A 13,230-nucleotide genomic window follows, 5' to 3' on the forward strand; every position below is an offset into this window, starting at 1 on the left:
GAATCTTTAATATTTTAAACTCCATGTTATATAGCACTTCCGTAGAGGAAAGTCATTTATACATGCAAATCATCCTCCTTCATTCTGTATCCACAAGGGAAGCAGAGATATGAATTACAGCAAGTACATTTAACTTCAACTTAACTATAATTGATTGGCATCTGGGGTCTTTCTCAAGTGATGGATCTCAAAAGTTTCATAATAGGATAAAATATTACCAATATTAATGAGTATCACTTTATTCTGAAGAGCTATTATTGAACAAAAAAATCCTATCCAAAAGGGAAATGGGATGCCATCTAAACCAGTAATAGTCAAATACTGTTAGTAGCAGAAATCTTTAAATAAAGTTAGATCTTAAACACATGACAGGACAAACTGGTAATTGCCCTAACCACTTGTCTATCTGTGATCTCACTATATCCCATAGCTTTATTGAATGGAGATTTCATCTCATTTTGTGTTTCCTTGATCAACAATGAGAGTAGCCACTAAAATCCATGTGTATGAAGGGGTTTAAGATGTTGACTTTCTCTTGGCTGAGGAAGACAGAACATAATGAAGGGATCGAGGGTGCCAATGCAAGGCGTGCTAATGCAGAAAATATCACTCTTAGTGTGGGTTTTGTTGGTTATCTTTGATGAAATGAAGCATCTTGAATTTTATTGCTATTTAATTGATGGCTGAGTTTAGTGGGCATCTGTTGTATTAACTTTTCCAGTGCACTTTGCACCTTCCTGTCCTACCTAATTTCATTGAGAAAATGTATTCTTCATCGAGAAAATACCTGCTTGTGGATCTTGTGGTCTACCAACACAGGTATCCATCCCATTGCTTACAGAGGTAGAGCTGTAACCTAAACCAAGCCAACCAGGGCTCATCTTTTGCCACTTTTATAGTAGAACTCAGAGTAAAGACACACAGGGGTGATGTCTTGCTTTGGATTAAAAGGTCAAAGGCTATGAGGTTAGCCCCTCCACTTGGAGACATCAGAGCACACTAATCTAATCCACAGCAGAAGGGGAAGAAAAAAATAGAGATGTGAAGAAACAGTTCAGAGGTCGCTGTGCCAAATCAATCCTTGGGAATGATACTTTCTTCCCTATTTATTTTTGGTGTACACATTCGTTTTTTGTTTGCTTGTGTGTTTTGGGTCAAGTTTACTTGAGTTGAGATTCTGTCACTTGTATCTCAAACCCTGACATATGTACCTAGGACATGGACCTATGGGGGAAAGATTGAAAGAGAATTGGTTGCCCACATTCTTTCTTATGTATTCTCTACTTAAAGTGCAAAAGATCTAGGGAAGATGACAGGGATGCTTCTATGGTTGAAGCTCAGGTCACCTTTCTTCTTTGCATGATAGAGGAAGGACTTAAGGAGCAAAATCACCTTGTACAAAACACGATGGAGATTTCCTATGGGAAAGGATGAGGTGATGAAGTAATGGGAATATAAAGTTTTGCCTCTCCTATAGTGCAGTCACATCATGACGTTAGCTAACCCTTGATTTAGGAACTATGTTTAACCACTAGAGATTGGAGCCCTGTATTTGGCAAACCTAAAAACAAACAAATAAACAAAACCCAAAATGTCAAAGGAAAGAATGAATGCCTCTTTTACCCAACTCAATTTGGAATCAAGCATGATACATGGGACCCTTGGATAGACTGAAACTCAGAAGCCATGTGGTTCTCAGTGGGGGTAAGGCAGAGATTCACAGAGATTCACAGTCCCAAAGAAAATAAAAGGAATCTCACAGAGAGACAACAAGATGAAACATCTGGATTACCTGGGAATCTGGTAGAATTTCCACCCTTTAAGAAAAGGAATAGAAGTAATAACACCTAGGCTACAAAGGAAAGTACCATATAAAAATTAAATAAAAACAGAGCTATTTTGTGCATGGAAGACAAAATTAAGGGGAATTGAAATCCTTTCCAAAGCCTCACTCCCTCCCCAATGGAAGACCTCAGGTCTTCTGTGGAAACCCTACACTTTCATAGAATATGGTCTAGAAAATTCTTTTCCAAAACCCTAATTAGAAAAAATGAAAAATTGAAATAGTTGTATCTTTAAAGAAGTTACGTGAACAGCTGAAGTTTACAACTACATTTGATCTAATAGAACAGCTGCATTTCATGGTTACTATCTGTCAGGAAGCTTGTGTTGACTTTCCATTTAAACTAGTACAGATCATTTTGTTTCCAGTTCTTCAAATGCACAAGAAAATGTCAAACCCATCAAAAGGCACTCTGGAAGCTCAGATTTGAGCAGGATTGCCAAACACTAAGCATTCTGAAGGTACAGATGATGGAAGTACCTTTTCTTGGATTGACTACATTCACCTGGGCACAGTTTACAATGGGCCCTTCTCAACCCAGGTTGTGTTTTCTAGCCACCAACATTAGCAGTTGTCTGGAAGGGTAGGACTCTTTTTTTACTCTGGAAGCCAGCATTTCCTACCGGCTGCTGAAACGGCCATTCAGAACATGATAGGTTTTTATTGACTCATTACAGAGGATCCCAGTGGTGTTCTGCATAATCACTTCCCTAAACTCATATGGCTCTTCAGGAAAACCGTGTGAGTGAGCTGCTCCCTGCCCTGGACTCCTGCTGAATGACTGTCGTAATTCTAGTATAGCCTTTACCAGGCTCTCCGAAATTAATCTGTTTATCAGCCTCTTACTCCAATTTAGACTCTAAGTTCTTTGGGAACAGCAACATTTTATTTGTGTTCCCTTTACATTTCCATAGTAGGTGCTTTCACTAGGTAGTACTTTCAATTCAAACACAGTTCATTTCTCAAGAGAGAGAACATAGTATATATATATCATAAAATATATATACTCTTCATTTTTTAATAATTTTTTATTATGTTATGTTAGTCACCATACAGTACATCATTAGTTTTTGATGTAGTGTTCCATCATTCATGGTTTGCATATAACACCCAGTGCTCCATGCAATACCTGCCCTCCTTAATACCCATCACCCAGCTCACCCATCCTCCCACCCCCCTCCCTTCTAAAACCCTCAGTTTGATTCCCAGAGTCCATAGTCTCTCATGGTTCCTCTCCCCCTCTGATTCCCGCCCCCCACTTTTCCCTTCCTTCTCCTAATGTCCTCCATGCTATTCCTTATTTTCCAAAAATAAGTAAAACCATATGATAATTGTTTTTCTCTGTTTGACTTATTTCACTTAGCATTATCTCCTCCAGTCCCATCCATGTTGATGCAAATGTTGGGTATTCATCCTTTCTGATGACTGAGTAATATTCCATTGTATATATGGACCACATCTTTTTTTTTTTTTTTTTTTAAGATTTTATTTATTTATTTGACAGAGAAAGACACAGCAAGAGAGGGAACACAAGCAGGGGGAGTAGGAGAGGGAGAAGCAGGCCTCCTGCCTAGCAGGGAGCCCGATGCGGGGCTCAATTCCAGGACTCTGAGATCATGACCTGAGCTGAAGACAGACGCTTAATGACTGAGCCACCCAGGCGCCCCTATATGGACCACATCTTCTTTATCCATTCATCTGTTGAAGGTCATCTCGGCTCTTTCCACAGTTTGTCTATTGTGGACATTGCTTCTATGAACACTGGGGTGCATGTGGCCCTTCTTTTCTCTACATCTGTATCTTTGGGGTAAATACCTAAGAGTGCAATTGCTGGGTCATAGGGTAGCTCTGTTTTTAACTTTTTGAGACACCTCCACACTGTTTTCCAAAGTGGTTGTACCAACTTGCATTCCCACCAACAGTGTAAGACAGTTCCCCTGTCTCCACAACTTCTCCAACATTTGTTGTTTCTTGCCTTGTCAATTTTTGCCATTATAAATGGTGTAAGGTGGTATCTCAGTGTGGTTTTGATTTGAATTTCCCCAATGGCTAATGATGTTGAACATGTTTTCATGTGTCTATTAGCCATTTGTATGTCTTCATTTGAGAAATATCTATTCATGTCTTCTGCCCATTTTTTGACTTGATTATTTGGTTTTATGGGTGTTGAGTTTTAGAGGTTCTTTATAGATCTTGGGTACCAGCCCTTTATCTGTAGTATCATTTGCAAATATCTTCTCCCATTCTGTGGGTTGCCTCTTTGTTTTGTTGACTGTTTCCTTTGCTGTGCAGAAGCTTTTAATCTTGATGAAGTCCCAAAAGTTCATTTTCCCTTTTGTTTCCCTTGCCTTTAGAGACATGTCTTAAAAAAAGTTGCTGTGGCTGATGTCAAAAAGGTTAATGCCCATGTTCTCCTCCAGGAGTTTGATGGATTTCTGTCTCACACTGAGGTTTTTCATACATTTTGAGTTTATCTTTGTGTATGGTGTAAGAGAATGGTTGAGTTTCATTCTTCTGTATATAGCTGTCCAATTTTCCCAGCACCATTTCTTGAAGAGACTGTCTTTTTTCCATTGGATATTCTTTCCTGTTTTGTTGAAGATTAGTTGACCGTAGAGTTGATTCTCTATTGGGTTGTCTATTCTGTTCCATTGGTCTATATGTCTGTTTTTGTGCCAGTACCATACTGTCTTGGTGATCACAGCTTTGTAATATAGCTTGAAATCAGGCAATGTGATGCCCTCAGCTTTGTTTTTCTTTTTCAACATTTCCTTGACAATTTGGGGTCTTTTCTGGTTCCATACAAATTTTAGGATTGTTTGTTCCAGCACTTTGAAAAATGCCATTGGTATTTTGATCAGGATGATGTTGAAAGTATAGATTGTTCTGGGCAGCATAGACATTTTAACAATGTTTATTTTTCTGATCCATGAGCATGGAATGTTTTTCCATCTTTTTGTGTCTTCTTCAATTTCTTTCATACATGTTCTGTAGTTTCTAGAGTATAGATTACCTCTTTGGTTAGGTTTATTCCAAGGTATCTTACATATATGCATATGTCTCTAAGATATATGTATTTTAGAGGAGAAGGAAATGTTATTACTGGTATATATTGTTCTACTATATTATTGTTATAATTATTATGAAGCTTGTGGAGCCTTGAAATATACTGGGAGAAACCTCAGGAGCAGGTGTTTAATACCCATTCAGTGATGGCACCCAACCAATACCTATTATTTTATAAAGCACCTTTGGTAAATATTGATAAGAATGGTGTCTGATGAAACCCTGTATTGGAGTTTGGGAACCCAGAGTGAAGAACTCAGAAAAAGCACCCTTGCTAAGCCCCAGGAACAGTCAGTGCCCCATGGCTGGATATAGAGTGGCCATGGTGGGCTCTCTGGGGTCTGTGGTTGGAAAAACAGTCTTCCTCCCTCTCCTGAAGTGAGCAGAAAGAGCAGGCTTTTTCCCATTCATGCCTGACTTTGGGAGAGAGCAGACTTCCCACCAGTACTATTCGGGAGAAGATTTCTTCAGACAGATTCCTTTCAGCTCTGCTCAGCATCACCACCCTCAGGTGCTGGAGGCTCTATATTTTCAAAATGGCAAGATCAGACACCAAGACTGACCGAGGATGGTTTTACCTCAGGGCAACAGCTGCTTTTTCTGAGCCTCATGAGAAACAGCTGTTCTTGTGAGGATTTAGTGGTGGTTAGTGGACAATTGTGTGCCATTTTGTTTCTGAACACGCTTCTCATGATGTCAGGATGGAATTTCTAAAGTAAAAATCTCAGCCTCCCCATCCTGGTTCAGCCTCTCTCAATTATGTTTCTTGGAATAAAAACAGGATCTAAAATCCTACTTATCTGAGCTTGTTATTGGTTGTCTGAACTGTTTACATAGCTCATCCCCTATGAGGGTTCAGATCCGTTGCCCACGTCCAGCAGACCAAAATGTACTTCTGTGCTTCTCGGCACCCACAGAAATTCCATCAGCCCAGCCGCTCACCATAGATATCATCACCCGTTGGTTTCCTAAGCTAGTTTTTCTAAGCTATGTTCAATTAATTATTATTGAGGAGGTAATCTTCTCAGCTTTTATTTTACCTTCCAGTTGATTCCAAGTAACAATAAAGTAACAATAATATTTTAAAAGAATAACAAACACATAGAGATAGAGTGAAAACAATATCTTCACAAATATTTAGTCATGACCATCACATACATATGGCCTGCTTATAATACACAATCAAAAACCTCTCTGAAATGATCTGCTGGTCCCAATGATATTAACAGAATGGGGTACAGGGTAAGAACTCACCATTAAGCAATCTGTTCTCACGCCTTTCTCCCTTCCACTTGCTGCTCCAAATTCACCTAAAAACAGTCATTAATATTATGTAAGAAAAAGGTAGTACGTGCTTTCTCATTCACAGAAAGTTAATTTTGAAGACACCAAGTTGCAGATGTTTCCCATAGAAAATTACAGGCAGAATCTACATCTTATATTTAGAATTCAAAGCTTCTAGCATGCTATTCATTTTGTACGCCACAATTTTCAAATAAATTGATAAATTAGTAGGAATGCAAAAGAAACTGACATGCAGAAAGTTTGAAGACAGCCTTGGTGTGTGTCCAGGAGCAGAGATGTCCTCAACATCTAGAAGCAAGTTCAGAGTTTTCCTATAAGCCATTATAATCATGATTAAGAAAGCTGGTTGACTTCTACTAACCAAACAGAAGAACCAAAAGGGTTAAAAAAAAAAAAAAAAAAAAACCTCCAATGTTTTTTCTTATTCCTCCCTGTCAGTAATCTGGTTTTATCTTCTTTTACTAAAGCAGACTCTTCTCTTTCCACAAAGCTGCTTATAAAACAGAGAAACAGATGCTGGAAAGTGACATGCTTCTATGATCTGTAGTCTGTAACTCACTTGCTACCCCAGGGCTTCAGAAGAGGATTTCCTAGCCACACAGTGTGTGGGAAGTCCACAGCTCACCAGTTCAGGCCAAATAAATGTGAAGTCTATGTGTGCCTGCTGACACAGTCCCGTGGTGAGATTTATGTTCAGGTGCCAGAACATGGATCGTGTCACCATGACATCAAACACGCAAAAACATGCAGCCCAAGAAAGACTTTATCATTTACCTGTGCAAGAATGCTCATGGATAGAATCTGATTCCCCTGACTAAGACAGAGTGGTATATTTGTTGAACCACCATATAACTCGTTACATCTTGGAATTGTTCTGTATATCTTCATTCTTTTAAAAATATTATATAGGTGATGTCATAAGCAAACATATCAAATTAATTACATCACCATATTTGTAATCCCAATCATAAAAGGATATTTTGTTTGTTTGTAGAATACTTCAAGACACTTTCCAAATTCAGCTAGCAGAATACACATATGATACCAGCAAAAACTTACAAGACCGATTCTAAAAGAAAAAAGCATAAGTTCATTAATTTATGTTTTAAAAAATTAAACTTTAATACTAATACAGTATACTAATACTGTCATATCTCTAAAATAAACTTAAAGAGCATAACGATGGTCAGAGATAGAAAAATCACTGGGGCATATTTTGAAGTTCAGAAGGAAAGCCATGCAAACATAAAGTTTTAGCAGGTGATAAAAACAGTATTTAAAATTCAACTGTAAAACGTGGATTATCATATAAATAGTGCAGAGCTACTGACTAGTCACTTGGGAAAATAGGCCTGGGTGAAAACAGTCCTGCTGAGTTCTGTACTTAGATCTACCAACAAAACAACCACAAAAAACTATAAAAATAAGAGAATAAAATGAAGATGCATGTTTTTAGAAACAACTTTGAATTATGGTTTGCCCAAAAGCTGGATTCTCACACATTTTCTCTTCCCTTCCTCATCTACCCTATTTTCTCTTCTCATCTAATCCCGTGGTTTAAAAACTGTATTTAGTTGGATGTCTTCTGAATTTTCTATCTCTGGTCCTTGGGGTCACCCTGAACTACAGACTCTAGATGCCCCCTGTCTCTCTTACTTAGATATTTATGGGACATCTCATCTTAGACACGTCCTAACAACTACTCTCAAGGATGGTGGTCCCTCTGCTTCCCCCCTGATTTCTCCACAGCTCTCACAGAAAGAGACGACAATGAGACAGAGCCAAGTCTGCACGGAAAGCCTCTAACCCGTTCCCATTATCCTCTGACCTGCACGTGGTCCTGATGCCAGAGCTCCTGACCAATGCCAGGAGCAAGCTTATTTTTTCTAAATACTAAATATTCTTTTATTTTCAGCAAAACATATTCTGGTTCATAGATCTTCAGAAACCTGCACTTACACACCATCTTTTTAAACTTGGTAAATGATATCTCTATTCCCCAAGGTCTCAGGCCAAACCCCACCCTTTGCCCTGTTGCCCTTCTGCACCAGCCCGGAGCTGGCTGATCGTCTCTCTTGCAGTCTGACTCAGCCCCTTCCTGCTGGCCTCTTCCTTCCACCCCTCCTCCATGGTCTGTCCTTGGTAGGGCAGCCAGGTCCATACTGTGGGAATGTAAGTCTCACCCATCACTCCCTTGTTCAAAGCTCTCACAGGACTTTCCTTCATATTTAGAATAGCAGCCAAAACTCTTCACCAGATTTCATGTCACCCAGCTCTGTCTCGGCAAGCTCGAGTTCTGCCCACGGCAGCTGCCCCCTTTCCCTCTGCGGCAGCACCTGCTCCCGGCTGTTCCTCGACACCCCAGAGTGTAATCCTATGTCCAGGTTGGTGCATTTGCTGTTCCACTCACCCAGAAATGCCTTCCCGTTGGTGATCATGTGGCTGAGGCCTCACTTGTCCCAAGTCTTTGCTCAGCGTCATGTCACACGTGAGTTCTTCTGGATGGCCATGGTCTCTATGCCTTCAGTTCTTTCAGTAAAGTGAAGAAACCACCTGTCATGTTCTAGCCCTCAACAGGGGTTTATGTTCAGAGTAGCTGGAGGTAGGGCCATCTGGCTGGTTCAGTCGGAGGAGACGAGGCTCTTGATCTCAGGGTCGTGAGTTTGAGCCCCACGTTGGGTATAGAGATTGCTTCGATAAACAAATAAACTTAAAAAAAAAGGAGCTGGAGGTAATTCCTAATTGATAGAATAGTTACCACAATTTTTAAAATGTGGTTTTTGGCTTCCTCTTCCTGATTTCACAATATTAAGTGCAACTGAAAACAGGAGCAAAAGCCATGCTTGCTCCTGGTTTTGAGGACAGGCCTATGCAGGTGGGAAGGTGCGAAGAAACAAATCATCGAATCCTCACGCTGTGGAAATAATAAGATAAACAAATGAGCTGAAGATGAAACTGGAGATAGAACTGTTCCATCTGCTACATGGCTGCTTTTTGTTCCTATTGTATACAAATCTGATCAAGGGGAGCGAGTTTATTCTTGATCCTGGTCTTCCTCCTAAGATTCTAAACGTACAGCATCTCAACAGTGGCATGAATCTTACGCTTCCGGCAAGAAGCTCATAGTACAGTAGAGGGTGATGACAAACTGCGGTGGGGTGAGGACACGCCGGGGCCTCTTTATCAATTGTCACGCTTTGGAATTTGTTCCATCCCTATAGTATCTGGATAATTGAATCTGACCCCTTTCCATGACACTTTTTTTTTTTTTTTTGCATTCTTTAAAAAAAGAATGTAGATGGCACTGTGGTTGAAATACATTGTGTGTGTTGGTATCTGCTCTCCAGGAATGTCATCTGGAGTGTGAAGGGGCACTGGGCGTCATGGAGGCTTGAGGTGGCCCCCGATGAGCCAGCCAGGGCTCAGGTCTCATTGGGCTCCCCTCTCCCAATCACTCCTGTAGGGTATTTGAAGTGTTTGGGCTCTTGAAAGAAAGATAATTTATTATCACTATTTTATTTCTAGCACTTTGCACAGTTCCTGGCAGACAGACATTCTTTTAATTTTTTAATTGAATTAAATTATTATCTGCTGTTAGAAAGAACTCACCTCCACCACCTTCATATATTTATATGTACAATATATGAAAATCATATACATATAAAACTTACATATTTTATATAGTGAATGTATACTCATATATATTATGTAAAACAGATATCTATACAAGGTATACCAAGAGTCTTAATTTGCATAAACTTCTAAGCCTATTGACCTTTGCCTTGGAGTGCCACACACACACACACACACACACACACACACACACACATCCACACACATAGACCCTTTCTTTATACTAACTCAGTGTTCTTGAGCAACAAGACAAGCTGGGGAAAATGGAGTCCCAGTAAGTGGAGCATAATTATATTTCATCAGTCATGCTCTTACGGAACCTGGACAGGATTGCCTGATGGAAGAACCAAGTGGCACTAGGAGATCTTGGAGGATAGGAGGTTTATTTAATGCCAGCGGGCTCAGAGGAGAGTGATCTCCAAAGGTATGAGCCCAGAGCACAAACAAAGGGGGTAATTTATACACTTTTAGTTCCATATATGTGGCACTTTTGCATGCACGGGGGCCGGGACTGGGACTCTCTCGCTGGCTTGGTCAGCCACCTTAGAACACAGATTTCCCTTATCATTCCCCCACTCTGATGCCCCTTTAAACACCTAGTTTAGAGGGCATCATTTTCATTCTCTAAGGGGCGATAGTGAGTAAGGAGTAACTGGAGTTTGGTTTTAGCAATTTGAGTAGTGATAAACCTAGTAAGGGCATTAAGAATACAAGGACCAAATGTTACTATGAGAAGAAGCAATATGAGGGGGCCAATGAGGGGGGTGAACCAAGGGACCCATTGTGAGAGGGTATCCCACCAAGTTGTCCGCTGGAGTGTTTCCCACCGGTGATGTACTCATTCCTGTAATTGGGTCAGAGTTTCTTGGACCACCCCCGACTCATTAGCATAGAAACAACATTCCTCCTGTAAGAAGAGGCAGAGCCGCCCGGCGTGGCCGTGAGCAAGTCGAGCCCACGCCTGTTTTGGAGGACCACTGAGGCCAGTGAATTGAGTTGGTGCTGCAGGGCCAGGGCCGACTGAGTGAGGGCGGAAAAGTCTGCAGTGAGTTGCTGAGTTAACCCCTGGTACTGAACCTGACACATCCCGATGCCAGTGGTGCCGAGGGCAACACCTGATGTGGCCAGCAGGCTCACGATAAGAGGGATGGCTGCGGGGGAGCGCCAAGGGGGGCTAGGGGGTCTCCATACGAGTGGGGCATCGCCCCCGGGGAGGACTGAAAGATCGGGTAAGAGACTGACAATCATGCATGACTGATCGCACGGGGTGATGCAGGTGTATACACCTTGATCACGAGCCAGAAAAGTGTTGTTAGGCGCACAGACCCAACTGTGGCCCATGATGGGAGAGGAAGAGTTTCCATACAGCAGTACCGGAGCCAGAAAGGGATAATCTGAGGTCCCCGGTGCCGAGGTGGGAGGTGACACGGTGGACTGGTTGAGGATGACACCTAGGTATTGGACGGGACCGGGCTTCATACAGATCCAGCAGTCGGACGCTAGGGGTGGATTCGAGTGGTTAAGCACTTGGTGGGAGGCGTTAATCTTACCGAACAGTTGCGCTATAGATGCTTGCTGCATGTGGATGGGGGACCAGGGGATGCACCAGGGTGAGTTATTTTCTGTCTGACTCTGGGGGTTGACTGTAAGGCTTGGAGTGAACATGGACTTAATCATAAACTTGGCCATGGGGTCGGTCCCCATGGGGTGATATTGGCCCAACAGGAGAATGATTCCTGCAGCCCATGATGTGGCATTGGGTTCTGAGACTGAGAGGGTGAGCGGTATACAGTGATTGTTAGGGCAAGAGGATGGGGTGGCGTTCCGTGACAAGGAAATCCAGATGTCACTGCGCTGTTTGAGGTGCCACCCAGTGGACCATCGTTCCATTCCTGGCCAAGTCGCCACCCATGACTCACAGCCCCAGGCTTGCGAGCAGAACTGAGGGCAGGTGTTTGGCTGTTGAGGCGTAGGGCCCCCACCGATGTAGATATCTACCAGCCGGTAACCTGAGTGAAGGCCATGGTAGGAACACCGTCTATAAGGTTTCCAGGAAGTATCAAGAAGCTGGAATCCATTGGGGCGCCTGGATGGCTCAGACGGTTAAGCGTCTGCCTTCAGCTCAGATCATGATCCCAGGGTCCTGGGATCGAGCCCTGCATCAGGCTCCCTGCTCAGCAGGAAGCCTGCTTCTCCCCCTCCTTCTGCTTCTCCCCCTAATCATGCTCTCTCTCTCTCTCTCTCTCTGTATCTCTGTGTCTCGAATGAATAAAATAAAATAAATAAAATAAAATAAAATAAAATAAAATAAAATAAAAAGAAGCTGGAATCCATCAAAATGGAGGTTAACTTTTGGTGCATGCCCATCCCAGGTGGAAGAAGTCAGTGGGGGCACTGGTGCGGGATTGAGGGGGATAAGCTGGAATGTCCATTTGCCAGTAACAGTGATATGAGAGTTTGCCCCCCTTGCCGGGCCAGGCAAGCTAGAGGCAGTGAGGAGGAACCGCACACCAGGCAGCAGAAGACCAGGACTGACTGGGGCCAGGAAAACCATGGTGAAATGTGCTCAGGAGGAAACAGCAGAGGGCCAGTAAAAGTGGGGTCTATGACCTTAGGTAGAGGGAGACATCTGCTAACCCGTCAGCAGATGAAACCCGTGGACAAGTAAGTGCAGTAATACACCCTAGGGACACCCAATAAGCAATGACAATAGTAAGCCTCTGGGGGAAAGTCTGGTCAGGAGGGACAACAGTGTAGAGTCCGACTCCCAAGATGAGGGAAATCACGCCGATGAGAGCCAGGGACCATGGCGAGCAGGTGTCCATCAGTCGGTGGGGTCTCGTCGAAGGTGAAGCTGGAGTGGGTTTGGTGAAGCAGGAGTGGGTTCGTGAAGTCTGGCTGGACTCTCCGCTGGCACAGCTCCTCGTTCAAATGATGAGCTTTCTTCACTCTGGAGTGGTGGACCCACGGGGTGACGCCTGAGACCTTGACGGCAGTAGGGGCGGGTAGAACAACAGTGTGGGACCCTGTCCACTGCGGTTTGAGAGGGTCTTTCTTCCAATCTTTGACCCAAACTGAGTCCCGTCTGGAAAGAGTGTACCTGAGACCCTAAGGAGATTAGGGCTCTCTCGATGGTGTACTTTTGTAATTTATTTAGGGTGGCCCCCAGGGCCTGAAGCTGCTCCTTTATCCCTTTATCTCCAACCTGATGCAAGTTTCCCGGAAGGCTCCCCAAGCACGGGGGAGGCCGTCCATATATTAATTTGAATGGGGAGAAACCTAATGTCCCAGGCGTGCAGCGAGCACACAGGAGAGCTATGGGTAGCAGATCCGGCCATGGCAGGTTAGGCTCCTGACAAAACTTTGCTAAGGTTCCCTTGAGG

This window comes from Halichoerus grypus, chromosome 3 (genome assembly GCF_964656455.1).
Source record: "Halichoerus grypus chromosome 3, mHalGry1.hap1.1, whole genome shotgun sequence".
NCBI classification, from domain to species: Eukaryota; Metazoa; Chordata; class Mammalia; order Carnivora; family Phocidae; genus Halichoerus; species Halichoerus grypus.